General features: G+C 40.9%; 1 pseudogene; it reads left to right on the plus strand.

Moving 5' to 3' along the window:
* The first annotated feature begins 8,440 nt into the window (after positions 1-8,440).
* LOC105002242 overlaps positions 8,441-15,116 on the plus strand; it is an 11,184-nt pseudogene continuing 4,508 nt past the window's right edge.

The following is a 15,116-nucleotide window of genomic DNA, read 5'->3' on the forward strand; positions in this document are numbered from 1 at the left end:
ACTGGAAAACGTCAGTTTTCATTCCAATCCCAAAGAAAGGCAATGCCAAAGAATGCTCAAACTACTGCACAATTGCACTCATCTCACACGCTAGTAAAGTAATGCTCAAAATTCTCCAAGCGAGGCTTCAGCAATACGTGAACCGTGACCTTCCAGATGTTCAAGCTGGTTTTAGAAAAGGCAGAGGAACCAGAGATCAAATTACCAACATCTGCTGCATCATGGAAAAAGGAAGAGAATTCCAGAAAAACATCTATTTCTGCTGTATTGACTATGCCAAAGCCTTTGACTGTGTGGATCACAATAAACTGTGGAAAATTCTGAAAGAGATGGGAATACCAGACAACCTGACCTACCCCTTGAGAAACCTGTATGCACGTCAGGAATCAACAGTTAGAATTGGACATGGAACAACAGACTGGTTCCAAATAGGAAAAGGAGTACGTCAAGGCTGTATATTGTCACCCTGCTTATCTAACTTTTATGCAGAGTACATCATGAGAAACACTGTTCTGGAAGAAGTACAAGCTGGAATCAAGATTTCCAGGAGAAATATCAATAAGCTCAGATATGCAGATGACACCACCCTTATGGCAGAAAGTGAAGAGGAACTAAAAATCCTCTTGATGAAAGTGAAAGAAGAGAGTGAAAAAAGTTGGCTTAAAGCTCAACATTCAGAAAACTAAGATCATGGCATCTGGTCCCATCACTTCATGGGAAATAGATGGGGAAACAGTGTCAGACTTTATTTTTCTGAGCTCCAAAATCACTGCAAATAGTGATTGTAGCCATGAAATTAAAAGACGTTTACTCCTTGGAAGGAAAGTTTTGACCAACCTAGATAGCATATTAATAAGCAGAGATATTACTTTGCCAACAAAGGTTCATCTAGTCAAGGCTATGGTTTTTCCAGTGGTCATGTATGGATGTGAGAGTTGGACTGTGAAGAAAGCTGGGTGCTGAAGAATTGATGCTTTTGAACTGTGGTGTTGGAGAAGACTCTTGAGAGTCCCTTGGACTGCAAGGAGATCCAACCAGTCCATTCTGAAGGAGATCAGTCCTGAGTGTTCTGTGGAAGGAATGATGCTAAAGTTGAAATTCCAATACTTTGGCTACCTCATTCGAAGTGTTGACTCATTGGAAAAGACTGATGCTGGGAGGGATTGGGGGCAAGAGGAGAAGGGGGCGACAGAGGATGAGATGCCTGGATTGCATCACTGACTCGATGGACATGAGCTTGAGTGAACTCCGGGAGTTGGTGATGGACAGGGAGGCCTGGCGTGCTGCAATTCATAGGGTGCAAGGAATCGGACATGACTGAGTGACTGAACTGAACTGAATGGTCTAGTGGTTTTCCCTACTTTCTTCAATTTCAGTCTGAATTTGGCAATAAGGAGTTCATGATCTGAGCCACAGCCAACTCCCAGTCTTGTTTTTGCTGACTGTATAGAGCTTCTCCATCTTTGGCTGCAAAGAATATAATCAATCTGATTTCGGTGTTGACCATCTGGTGATGTCCAGGGATAAATTCTTTTCCATCTGAAGAAGAATGGATATATGTACATGTAGAACTGAATCACTTTGCTGTACACCTGAAACTAACACAACATTGTAAATAAACTATTCTCTAATATAAAATAAAAATTAAACACCAAAAACAAAACAACAACCAAAAAACAGCTATTACCAGCATGTTTTGAGTCTGTATGTGCTATCCTTGGTAGTGGAATTTTCTCTCTGAGGTAAGAGCCTTTTTAAAAAAATTCTATTGAAGTGATAGACAAGGTTGTGCTTGACTTCATCTGTACAGCAAAGTGACTCAGTTATGTTGTGCTCTGTCTCTCAGTCTTGTCCAAATATTTGCAACCTCACGGACTGTAGCCTGCCAGGATCCTCTGTCCATAGAATTTTCCAGACAAGCATACTGGAATGGGTTGACTTCAGTTATTTATATTCCTTTTCATAGTCTTTTCCATTATGGTTTATCACAGGATACTGAATATAGTTCCCTGTGCTATACAGTAGGACCTTGTTGTCTCTACATCCTTTTCATAATAGTTTGTATCTGTTAATCCCACACTCTCAGTCCTTCCCTCCCTTCCCCCCTCCCCCTTGGCAACCACAAATTTGTTCTCTATGTCTGTAAGTCTGTTTTTGTTTAGTAGATATGTTCCTTTGTGTTGTAATTTAGATGTCACATAAGTGGAATGAATGATAACATGTAGGTGATATCATATGGTATTTGTCTTCTGAGATCAGTGTTCTTGATGTTACTCTGATGGATATTGAAGTTTTAAAGCCCCTTTGGCTGGAAGAGTCTACTTTTGCTTGAAATAGATAAATAGAAGAGGAGGGCCTGGCAACCCATTCCAGTATTCTGGCCTAGAGAATCCCTGTGGACAGAGGAGCCTGGTGGGCTACAGTCTATAGGACTGCAAAGAGTCAGACATGACTGAAGTGACTTAGCATAATGCACACAGATATATAGAAATTATGACGCTTCCAATGTAACTCCATTACATCACTCACTTCTCAAAAATGGTAGTTAAAATCATTGATGTTTCATCATTTCATACCCAATGCCAAGGAATTTACACTAACAAAGCAGAATAAGCTATGGCCAAATGAAACTGAACAGAAAACTCAGAAACAGTTGATGAGGTCTAATTTAACATCTTTGTTTTTTCCTGGGACATTTATGCTCATGGTAGTGATTTTATATTGCATACATATAACATAGTCACAGTTATTGCTTTTAGAATTGCTCCTAGTATCTTTGATGGATTTAAATTTATCACTATTTCATGGAGAAGTAGTATACTGCTCCTCTAGGAAAAGCATGACTGCTCTGCCACACAAATGTGAAATTTTCTAATTAAAAAATTACCCCAAACTCTTTATCAAAACCAACGACCATTATGTTTAGAATTCTGAGTTAACATTTTAAAGTATGTTTCAAAATATGAGTGAGAAAAATTACACAGATTTCCATTTTTAGGAGTCTATTCCAAAGATACATAGATCAAAAATATAAAAGTACTTATGGGACTTCTCTGGGGTCCAGGGGTTAAGAATCTGCCTGTCAGTGCAGGGCATATGGGTTCAGTCCCTGATCTGGGAAGATTCCACATGTCGAGGGACAAATAAGCCTGTGCACCACAACCACTGAGCCCATGAGCCATAACTGTGGAAGCCTGTGCGCTCCAGAGCCTGTGCTCCGCAGCAAGAGAAGCCCCCACAACGAGAAACCCGCTCACCACAACTAAAGCGTCGACCCCAAGCCCCACAACTACAGAAAGCCCATGCACAGAAAAACCCGCTCACCACAACTAAAGCGTCGACCCCAAGCCCCACAACTACAGAAAGCCCATGCACAGAAACGAAGGCCCAGTGCAGCCAAAAATCATCTATCAGTAAATAAATATTTTAAAAAGTACTTGTGAACAAGCCTGTTCATTGAAGTACCATTTGTAATAGCAAAGTACTGCAAATAATTCAAATTGATTGGGTTTAGAATCAACATTTTCATTTCTAAAAAATTGAGGTATTAACTGATTTCACATACCCACATCACAGCACTGTAACTAATATTAAAACTACTCAATTAAATATCATCTGCAAATAAAATATAAGGTTTAAATATTTAAGAGATCTAGTATTCTCATTAAAGATAAACAAAATAGCAAAAGCATAATAAACATTTTTTTACAACAAAAAAATACTTAAAAGCGTACTTGTGAACAAACCTAGTCACTGAAGCACCATTTGTAATGGTAAAGTACTGCAAATAATTCAAATACCAATAAGGAATGGTTGAATAAACTATAATGTATGCACACAATGGATTATTATGCAGGCATAAAATGAATGAGAAAAATTTAGTGTTACTATGGAATAATCTCCAGGACATAAGAAAGTGTGTGTGATTATAAACCAACGAAAAGACAAAGACAAAGCATAAAGTTTAAAAAGTATATTAATAACTAAATATAAGAAGAGGAGGGAATAGATGGAAGAGAGAGGGATAGAAACTGTTCTTTTAATTTCCTTCAATCTTTTAACTTTCTTTATTTTGAAGATGCATCTTTTGAAATGTAAATGTTTTACATAGTAAAAAATTAGAAACAAAATGGAATTCCTAAATATTGAAAGCAAAAAGAAAAGAAATTTCAAAGTGTATCCTATTGATGTTACAACCTTTCAGAGAGAAATTATTCCAGGTGACTTTAAGACATCACAGTTGAATTGTGCATCCCCAGTGGGACAAAATAAGTTTAAAAAAAGGAAAGACTCTCTTCAGTAATGATATAATTGGTGGTAGTGTTTGTTTTATTCTGAGACCATCATATAATAGTATGGATAAAGGAAAGAAATAATTATATTTATGTCATTGAAATCAGGGTTTGGGGCATGGCAGAGAGTGAAATAGATATGAAATCAGCTGGGTTAGGTAAAAACCCTGTATTCCTAAATTTGAATTGGAAGTATTAGTTTGAAGTTGTGATGTATTTTATCTGAAACAAAACTAAGATGATATTTTCTATCTCTTGCCACTAAAAAGGACTAGCAGCCATATGTAGGAAATGCAAAATGAATCTTGTCACATCAGAAAATAAGAATACTATTCAAGACTATTAACATCATCTCTAAAGGACTTGGGGGCCTACGTGCATTGACTCCCTTAACAAAAGGAGGATGACTTAAGTATTAGTAAGTGTAATAATGGCAATAAATTGTAAGACATCAAAGATTTCTTAACGTGCTAATAAAATACATATATACACATTTGCACACAGATGTGTACCTATGTATGGTCTTCCCAGGTGGTGCTAGTGGTAAAGAATCTGCTTGCCAATGCAGGAGATGTACGAGACGTAGGTTCAGTCTTTGGGTTGGGAAGATCCCCTGGAGGAGGTCATGGCAACCCATCCCAGTATTTTTGCCTGGAGAATCCCCATGGAGGCCTGGCAGACTACAGTCCATAGAGTCATAAAGAGTTGGACACGACTGAAGTGCTTTAACATGCATGCACATGCATATACAATATACATAGGAGGTCACATATACATATAAAATAACCAAGCACTTATCTTGCCTCTCCTACACAAACTGTACCTCAGCATAAACAATTGCTTATGAGGGAAAAATAGCTCTTAAAAGCCTACCAGCTAAGAATTAAAGAAATAATTTATCTTTTTAACACATTAAGAATTACTGGATCTAAGTAACTATTATCAATGACTGCTAACATTATACACACACACACACACACACACACAAAGACAACCAGGGATTGTCTTTTTGAAAACAAGTTTACATTAAATATAAAGGACAAAAATCACCATGAGGATAAATCCAGAAAAATTTAGACTGAGGAAAACCTCATAGGATGAACCATACATTTCTTCAACAAAAGCTTGAAGAGAGAGAAAAGAAAAAGAGAGACAGACAGACATATGGAGACAACCTAAAGATTTAAAGAAACGTGAGAGGTTTATCATCTCTCTATGTATGGATGTCATTTGGATTCTAATTCAAAAACAAAGTGAAAATGATATAAAAAAAATGGGGAAATCGAAGCACGGTTGAATATTTGATAAACTCTGCTCAATGTTGTGTGCCAGCCTGGAAGGAAGAGGGGCTTGGGGAAGAATGGATACATATATGTGTATGGCTGAGTGCCTTCACTGCTCACCCGAAACTATTACAACATTGCTTGTCAGCTATACTCCAATACAAAATGTTTCCAGTGTTAAAAAAATAAAAAAAATTATAAAAGAGCTGTTTTAGAAAGTTGAAGGATTATCATGTTATTGAATGTACAAAAAAAGAGTCTCCATCTTTTAGAAAAACATTTAAAGATGATGTGATAGCTTCAAAACTCAGGGATGGGTTAGAGAGAGACACGAAGGTATCAAGTATCAAGGAAGCAAGTTTGGTCATGAGTTGTGGACTGTTGAAGCTGAGTGGTAGGTACATAGAGAATTATTATACTGTTTGCTCTGCTTTTATTTATATTTAAAATGTACTAAAATAAAATAGTAAATGGGATAGCAGCAAGCAAATTCTTCTAAGACCTAGAACTATGGCTTATCAAAACTTAAATGAGTTGCAGTTGCCTGTTGAACTAATACTTTAACAATATTTTGTCCTCTAGAGAGGAAAATTGGAGAAGGCGATGGCACCCCACTCCAGTACTCTTGCCTGGAAAATCCCATGGACGGAGGAGTCTGGTAGGCTGCAGTCCATGGGGTTGCGAAGAGTTGGACACGAGTGAGCGACTTCACTTTCACTTTTCACTTTCATGCATTGGATAAGGAAATGGCAACCCACTCCAGTGTTCTTGCCTGGAGAATCCCAGGGACGCAGGAGCCTGGCGGGCTGCCGTCTATGGGGTTGCATAGAGTCGGACACGACTGAAGCGATTTAGGAGCCGCAGCAGCAGAGAGGAAAATATATATAAGCTGAATTGTATTAGTGGGTACTTGTGATTATCATTTTTATAAATAAAACTTTTCATTTTGCATTTATTTTAATGTGTGTTTTATGTATTTATTTTTTGGTCATGCTGCACAGCTTGCAGGATTTTAGTTCCTCAATGAAAGCTGGAACCCATGTCCTCAGCATTGGAAACACAGTCTTAATCCCTGGATCACCAGGGAAGTCCCCAAACTTTAGATTATTTTCCAAGTGTGGAGTAGTGAAAGTGTTAGTCGCTCAGTCATGTCTGACTCTTGGGACCCCATGGGGTGTAGCTGTCCATGGAATTCTCTAGGCAAGAATACTGAGTTGGTAGCCATTCCCTTCTCCAGGGGATCTTCCCAGGGATTGAATCCAGCTTTCCCACATTGCAGGCAGAATCTTTACCATCTGAGCCACCAGGAATTTCTCCTTTACAGTTTTGGTTAAGATGTTGCCATGTGGGGCCAATGTTTTGATGTAATAGACTCTGTGTATGTCTGTATATATACAATGGAGATAATGTTTTTGAAATATGTTCACAAATAATACAATCTCTCTTTTAAACCATGCTTTTTTTTTTTTTTGCCATTACTGTATGTCTGAGTTTTTATCACTCCCAGAAAGAAGAAAGTAGGTACCTACTAGAAAGCAGAGGCTCAGAAGTAGGAAGAGGGCGGATCTGACAGGGGAATTCCTCCTGGAAGAGGGGCAGGAGACAGAAATGCTTCTGGTGCAAAAAGGAAGGAGTTCAGAGAGACTGGATGTGGGATTGGAGTGCTACTGGGATCCCCTGAGGGGACTACACACCTCTGGACTTCATGAGAAGGCCTATGTCATTGGTTTAATAGTGCCCTCACAACCTTGAGATGTTTTAACCCCTGGAACTTATAAATATGACCTTATGTGGACAAAGGGTTGTTGCAGGTATAATTAAATTAATGATCTCAAAATGAGATTATTCTGGATTAGGATGAGATTTAAAACCAATGGCAAAACCTCATCAGAGATGAGAAGGGAAAAGAGACACAGACACAGTACCTCCTCTACATACAAACTTCATGCTACAAACTTTCAAAGATATGAACATGCATTCCATCAATGTCAGGTGTGAGTGACATTGTAGCTTACACTCCGTCTCCTACGGCTGACAATCCTTCAGCTCTACCGTCTCTCATAACCTCTCCCTCCTCCAGTCTCTTCTTGTCTGTTCACTTGATGTCAGCCCCCATATGCCAGCGGTTGTACTGTAGTACTGTACTTTCCAAGGCACTACAGTGTGAGATTTAAAATATTTTCTTTATTTTTTGTGTTTGTTTTTTATGTATTATTTGTATAAAAAGTATTATAAACCTATTACAGGACAATAGTGTATAGTCGATTGTGTTAGTTGGGTACCTAGACTAACTTTGATGGACTTACCAAATGCACTCTCAGAACAGAACTTGTTCATAGATAGGGGACTTACCGTAGAAAGAGAAGCAGGTAATGGGAAGATGGAGGCAGAGACCGGAGTTATGAAGTCCAGGAATGCCAAGGAATGACAAGATTGCCAGTAGCTGCCAGGAGCTAGGAGAGAGGCATAGAGCAGATTCTCTTTCAGAGCCTCTAGACAGAACCCACCCTGCTGACCACTTGATTTCAGACTCTGGCCTCTAGAGCTGGAAAAGAATCAATTTATTTACCATTTTTTTAAGCTCCTGCATTTGTGACAATGTGCTACTGCAGCTGTATCAAATGAAAACACCCTGCTTCTCATAGGGAACTATGGGAGGAGTGCACCCCACAGGGTGCTCCAGAGTGACCAGATTGGCTCAAGGAGTAGTAACATCAGTGTCACGTGGTTCAGGAGAGGTCCAGAAATTAGAGCTTCAGCTCTCCACTGACTCACTGTCACAAACTGTTCCTTGGAGTTCTGACATACTCTTGATGGCATCGCTGAGAAACTAGTGGACCGAACAAGAGATCCCTGTCCCGAAGGATGACTCCAGTGAGTGCTGTAGCGGGACCTGTAGGTGGAGACAAGAGGTATAGACCGAAGATGAAGTTGGTTGGGAAGGATGAAGTAATACCAGACAACAAATGAGCCAACAGCAAACCATGGATTTCACCAGTATGGACATAGAGTGGATTTAGATGGTGGTGGTTTAGTCGCTAAGTCGTGTCTGAGTCTTTGCTACCCGATAGACTGTAGCCCACCAGGCTCCTCTGCTCATGGGATTTCCCAGGCAATAATACTGGAATTGGTTGCCAATCCCTTCTCCAGGAGATCTTCTTGACTCAGGGATCAAACCTGGGTCTCCTGAATTGCAGGCAGATTCTTTATTGACTGAGCCACCAAGGAAGCCCCATGGATTTAGATAGGACAGTCTAAATACAGTCAGACAGCAGGGGGATCCAGTTTCAGCTCAGAGAAGTAGGAGCAAGAAGAGAAATACAACACAGGGACTAGAGATCACCTCCCCAGTTTCATCTTCTTCTTGTCCCAAATTTCTGTTGGGAAAGAAAGAGAAACTTAAGTTGTTAGAAGAGTTTCAGCCATAATACAAATTCAACTGCAATGGGCCATTGTAATCAAGAAGGGTGTTAATGATCATGAATTGGACAACTGCAATAATTTTCTGGTCATTAGCTGGTGGAAGTAGGTGGGTTGAAGGAAGATCTTCAATGTTACATCAACTGAAAGTGAATGTCGCTCAGTTGTGTCAGACTCTTTGCGACCCCATGGACTGACTGTATGTAGCCTGCCAGGCTCCTTTGTCCATGGAATTCTCCAGGCCAGAATACTGGACTGGGTAGCTATTCCCTTCTCCAGGGAATCTTTGCAACCCAGGGCTCCTGCACTGAAGGCGGATTTTCTACCAGCTGAGCGACCAGGAAAGCCCATTCCATTAGATACATTTAAAAAGCTATATGATGATACATGAGTTGTAGTATAGAGCCTTTCTGGTGAATGACTAAACAACAACGCATAAAAAGGCAAAACCCACCAATTATAGACCTTAGATATGTTTCTCATAGTAAAATCTACTATGATTTTTACTAGCTATTAATTTGCACCTAATTGAATTTATTTGCACATCTATCAGCCTGTGTAAGAGTCAGCTTTTGACAACAAAAGTCTGACACAACTTTATTTATTGTAGCTTCAGTCTTTCCGTCAAATGCCAGGAGAGATCTGCTTCTTCTAAGGGCTTTGTTTTATCAATCTGGGTGGCTAGCTTTGATTCAGCTTTGTCATCTTGCTGGGGGACTCACTGGTAAATCTCATTAAGAGTTTTGCTGATGCTAATTTATAGATCAGCAAGTTTGGAGGACTGTTTTTAATGTATTCAGTTTATTTTGGAGCTTTGCATCATTTCTGCCTCTCTGGAATTAGGTCCATTTTACAGCCAACCAGAAAGACAGTACTGAAGTAATTGTTCGTAAAATGATGATCTTCTATCTGTATTCTCTCCTTGGCACTCTTGCCTGAAGAATCTATCTATTGCCTTCACTCTGGATGTACAGAGACTTGTTAGAGGTGTCCTAACAAGTGGCTGGTGTGTCCAGCTCCATTTTGAGAGCCAGGCATTATGTTGACCTCTGCTTTCCTTCAAACGCAGTGACTAATTTGCTCGAGTGTGAGGTAAAATTCAATAAATGAATCCAAATCCCCAGGCGGCTTGGGGTTTGGAAATTCTTGAACTCCTTTGGAGCAGGTTGGCGATTTCTCCTTACCACTAGATGTCCCTGTGTGGCTTTTCTTTTGGACACCAGAGCTGTACCGGACGTCAGTTACCTCTGCTCTGCTGGATGGAAGCAAAGTGCATCGCAGTCTCTGAAGAGGCTGTTTATCATGGAGTATCATCCAAGCTGGGCTTCCATGGTGGCTCATATAGTAAAGAATCTGCCTGCAATGTGGGAGACCTGTATTCAATACCTGGGTTGGGAAGATCCTCTGGAGAAGGGAACGGCAACTCACTCTAGTATTCTTGCCTGGAGAATTCCATGGACAGAGGAACTTTGCGGGCTACAGTCCTTGGGGTTGCAAAGAGTCCACACTACTGAAGTGACTTAACACGCATACATTATCCAAGCTGAGACCAGGCACAACTTAGCCCTAGTACACTCATTCAAGTCTAAGGGCATGACGAAGCTGGAGAGTTATCTGAGTCTGCACAGAAATCAGGACTATCTTCACAGAGGTCCCAGTTCTTTTCAACTTGTATTCATTAAAATTTCCCTGCCTCCCAGTGCCCTCTTGGTAACCTGCTGCTGCTGCTGCTAAGTCGCTTCAGTCGTGTCCGACTCTGTGCGACGTCAGAGACAGCAGCCCACCAGGCTCCCCCGTCCCTGGGATTCTCCAGGCAAGAACACTGGAGTGGGTTGCCATTTCCTTCTCCAACTTGGTAACCTAGACCAAAGCTTTAAAAATTATCATGGAGAACTGGTTTAAAAAATTTTTTTTCACTTCTACTCTCTTGCAGACCAACACATGGTCTTACTGTGCTTGACATCACAGGTAACTCACTTGGTGAGTTTGATAACAACCAAAGTGAGTGTTTCCTGTTCAATGAAATGACTGATAATATACTTAAATGTGATGTTGCACAGCAATGTCAGCTGACTGTACAAGGTTTTGTTTTACAGACATTCTCTTGATTTCTGTATTTCTTTTGTAACAGTTGGTACAGCTGTTGACTGGTAACAGCTTGCAGACCGCTGCTGGATACAAGGATCATGCTTTGCATGGCACTGGGTTAGACATCATTATAAGGCTTAGTTCTACTAACTTAAATGAAAACTAATGGGCTGTGAGGAACTGGAGCAGCTCAAGGCAGCTTTAGATGACTTGAATAGAGACTCACACAATATGCTGAAAGTTGTGGTCTCTGTCCTTCTGCCCCAGGTCAGGCCTGGATCTTCCACTGAGCTACTGCACTGAATCTCAGATTAGGGCAACATTAAAGAAAAAAACCGGCCTTCCCTAGTCACTCAGATGGTAAAGAATCTTCCTGCACTGCAGGAGACCAGGGTTTGACCCCTGGGTTGGGAAGATGCCCTGGAGAAGGGAATGGCTTCCCACTCTAGTATTCTTGCCTGGAGAATCCCATGGATAGAGGAGCCTGGCAGGCTACAGTCCATGGGGTTGTAAAGAGTCAGACACAACTGAGCAACTAACACTTTCACTTTCACTTTCACTTTCACTTCAAACAAAATGCAATGGGTGATCCCCAAAGACTGCAGCAGCAAAAAGGAAATGAAAGTTTTTGCAACTTCTGAACCTGTTATCAAGTCCAAACAGTTCGGCAAGGCACACAGAAGGCCAGTAAATCTAGAGATGAGCTGTTGGGGCAAGGAATAGTGACTTGATTCAGAAAGCAAGCAGATCTTTGTGTTTCAAAGAACCATCTTGCCTAATTAGAATTCAGTCTTCTTTTATATTAAAAGGGGAAAAAGTAAAGTCAAAAATTTTCTGCTTCTGGTCAGTCTCCAGAGAAGATGTGTTAATTTCTTCCCAAGTAGGCCTGGTCAGGATGTTTGCTGTGAGCAAAAGGTATAATGTTCCTTACCTGGGAGGTAGTGTTCCCAGAGGTGGACCATTGTGTATAATTTAAACTTACAGGCACCATCTCTTTAGTGATCAACATATAACAGAACACAAAGGTTCTTCTTTATTACAAATCTTTTTGCAGAAATTAAGTGAATCTTGTCTGCTCTGTACTTTAAAAGAGAAATAAAGGTGATGAAGGATGGTAAATATCATGTACCTGGATTCATTTTAATAATTAGCCATAGTGACACCTGGGTGGTCAGTCATCTGCTGCTTTATGCTGCAACCAGCTCCAATTACAGAAATAGTGGAAGAATTTTAACTTCACAAACTGAAGAGAAATAGTTTGTTTACTCAACGCACCAACAGTTTGTGCTCCAACCATCATTTATTAAGCCAGTTATTTGTGATGTAAGAGCACAATTTGCCTTAAAAACAATGTTGAGAATGGTGGTTAATTTTCCTGTTCACTCACAGAAAACCATTTAAACCAGGCAGTAATTGAGTTAAATAAACACTGTTTCTCTCTTTGTTATGATTCCATGGGTCAAGTCAAGCAGCAGAGAACATTGTTATAAGTATTTGAGAACCCAGTTCCAAATTTTGAGAGAAGTTTCTCTTCTTTCTCAGGATGCCCTGTGGAGAAACAGGATTTGTATAGACTTCCTTGCTCTGGTGGGGATGGACAACAAGATCACATGAATCCTTCATAGCAGTAGCTAGCAAAGAAGCAGGATGAAGGGTTCTATTAACTGTTTATTTAGAACTTGAAGTATGAAATCATGTTTCATGGGCAGTTTTGGGACCTTTGTGCAGGGGTGGCTGGGAGTCAGGCATGTGACCTCTTGGAGAAGGAAAAGTCACATGGTGGGATCTAAAAGCACTGAATCAAATGTTATCAACTGGAAGACTAGGATGAAGCCACACAAATGAAAAAGGAAGATGAGAGAAGTGTTCATATGAGAAGAGAGTTGAAGGACAATATATGCAGCTTTGTCAGCAGGGGATTGAAATTCCACAGATGAAGGCTTATTTTCATATACTTACATTGTGGGGGCTGAAGCCCCTCAGGAGAGGCCCTAAATGTGTCCTTCCAGAAAGACAACTCTAGTGTGGACCAACATCTTTAGTGTCTCTGATGGGTAATATAATAGAGGTGGGAAAGATATAGGTTTCATGGAACCAAAAGCGTAAACAGTTTGTTGGCAATTTAGGGGGAAAAAAAGCAAACTTAAAAAATATAAAATTAGGTATAAAATATATATTTATTTAGATAAGAAAATAAATAAAAACAATATATCCACTTTTAAAAGTAGATGTCCATCAACAGATGAATGGATAACAACGTTGTGGTATATAGGTATATATGTATATATATATATATACAGTGAAATATCACTCAGTCATAAAAGGAATGAATTTTGTCAGTTGTAGTTTGCCAACAAAGGTCCGTCTAGTCAAGGCTATGGTTTTTCCAGTGGTCATGTATGGATGTGAGAGTTGGACTGTGAAGAAAGCTGAGCACTTTCTTTCACGGTTGGACTGTGAAGACTTGATGCTTTTGAACTGTGGTGTTGGAGAAGACTCTTGAGAGTCCTTTGGACTGCAAGTAGATCCAACCAGTCCATTCTAAAGGAGATCAGTCCTGGGCGTTCTTTGGAAGTTATGATGCTAAAGCTGAAACTCCAGTATTTTGGCCACCTCATGCGAAGAGTTGACTCATTGGAAAAGACTCTGATGCTGGGAGGGATTGGGGGCAGGAGGAGAAGGGAATGACAGAGGATGAGATGGCTGGATGGCATCACTGACTTGATGGACGTGAGTTTGAATGAACTCCGGGAGTTGGTGATGGACAGGGAGGCCTGGAGTGCTGCAATTCATTGGGTCGCAAAGAGTCGGACATGACTGAGAGACTGAACTGGACTGAACTGAGTGAAGTGGATGAATGTAGAGCCTGTTATACAGAGTCAGTTGTTATACAGAAGTTGTATAACAAATTATATAAGTTGTTATACAGAAGTTGGAAAAAACAAAAATCATATAATTAACACATATATATGGAATGTAGAAAAATGGTACCAATGAAGCTATTTGCAGGGCAGAAAGAGATGCAGACATAAAGAACAGACTTGTGGGTCTTTTTAAGGTTGCCAGGAAACGGCCCAGAGGAGCCGGGGTGGCCTGATGAGCGAGGGGCGGAGTCGGGACCCATGCCATGCTGACTGGAGCATCGCACAGCTGCCGCCGCCGCAGCACCTCCCATGTGGAAGCCCTTTGTGGTGGATGCTGGCTGCCCAGGACTAGGGTTTCATCGCCTTAAACGGTTTTAAACCAATGAAGCTGGATTATCTTTAAAAAGACAGACAGCCCATTGTGGGAACTACAGAGTTTGTGGACAAATTTGTATTGGGCGCATAGTGGTGTAATGCCCGCAGATTCCTGCAAGGGCCCCTAAGTTCTTAGAGGGCCGCTTTGCCTTTTGAATCAGAGAGGTGCAAAGCTCGATAAAGAACGGCCCTTGTGGATAAGCACAAAGTCAAGCAACAGCGACTGGACAGAATTTGCGGAGGTATCCGCCCCTAGAACAGCCCCCAGCACCCCCGCCCCCTGGTGGCGCTGCTGGCTGGCAGAGACAGCACCCGGTGGAGATGCCCATCCTGAGGGACCTGGCCGCTGTGCCTTCTGCGATGCACAGTTCACTCAGGAGATCCACGAGAAGGTTTTAAACGAGGCAGTTGGCACCATGATGTATCACACCATCACGTGTGGATAGGCAGCGGTTACGACTATGTCTTGTAGGTCTTCATAGAACCGTTCAACTTCAGCTTCTTCAGCGTTACTGGTTGGGGCATAGACTTCGATTACTGTGATATTGAATGGTTTGCCTTGGAAACGAACAGAGATCATTCTGTCGTTTTTGAGATTGCATCCAAGTACTGCATTTCGGACTCTTGTTGACCATGATGGCCACTCCATTTCTTCTGAGGGATTCCTGCCCGCAGTAGTAGATATAATGGTCATCTGAGCTAAATTCACCCATTCCAGTCCATTTCAGTTTGCTGATTCCTAGAATGTCGACATTCACTCTTGCCATCTCTTGTTTGACCACTTCCAATTTGCC

This window comes from Bison bison, unplaced genomic scaffold (assembly GCF_000754665.1).
Source record: "Bison bison bison isolate TAMUID 2011002044 unplaced genomic scaffold, Bison_UMD1.0 scf7180017864390, whole genome shotgun sequence".
Lineage (NCBI taxonomy): Eukaryota > Metazoa > Chordata > Mammalia > Artiodactyla > Bovidae > Bison > Bison bison.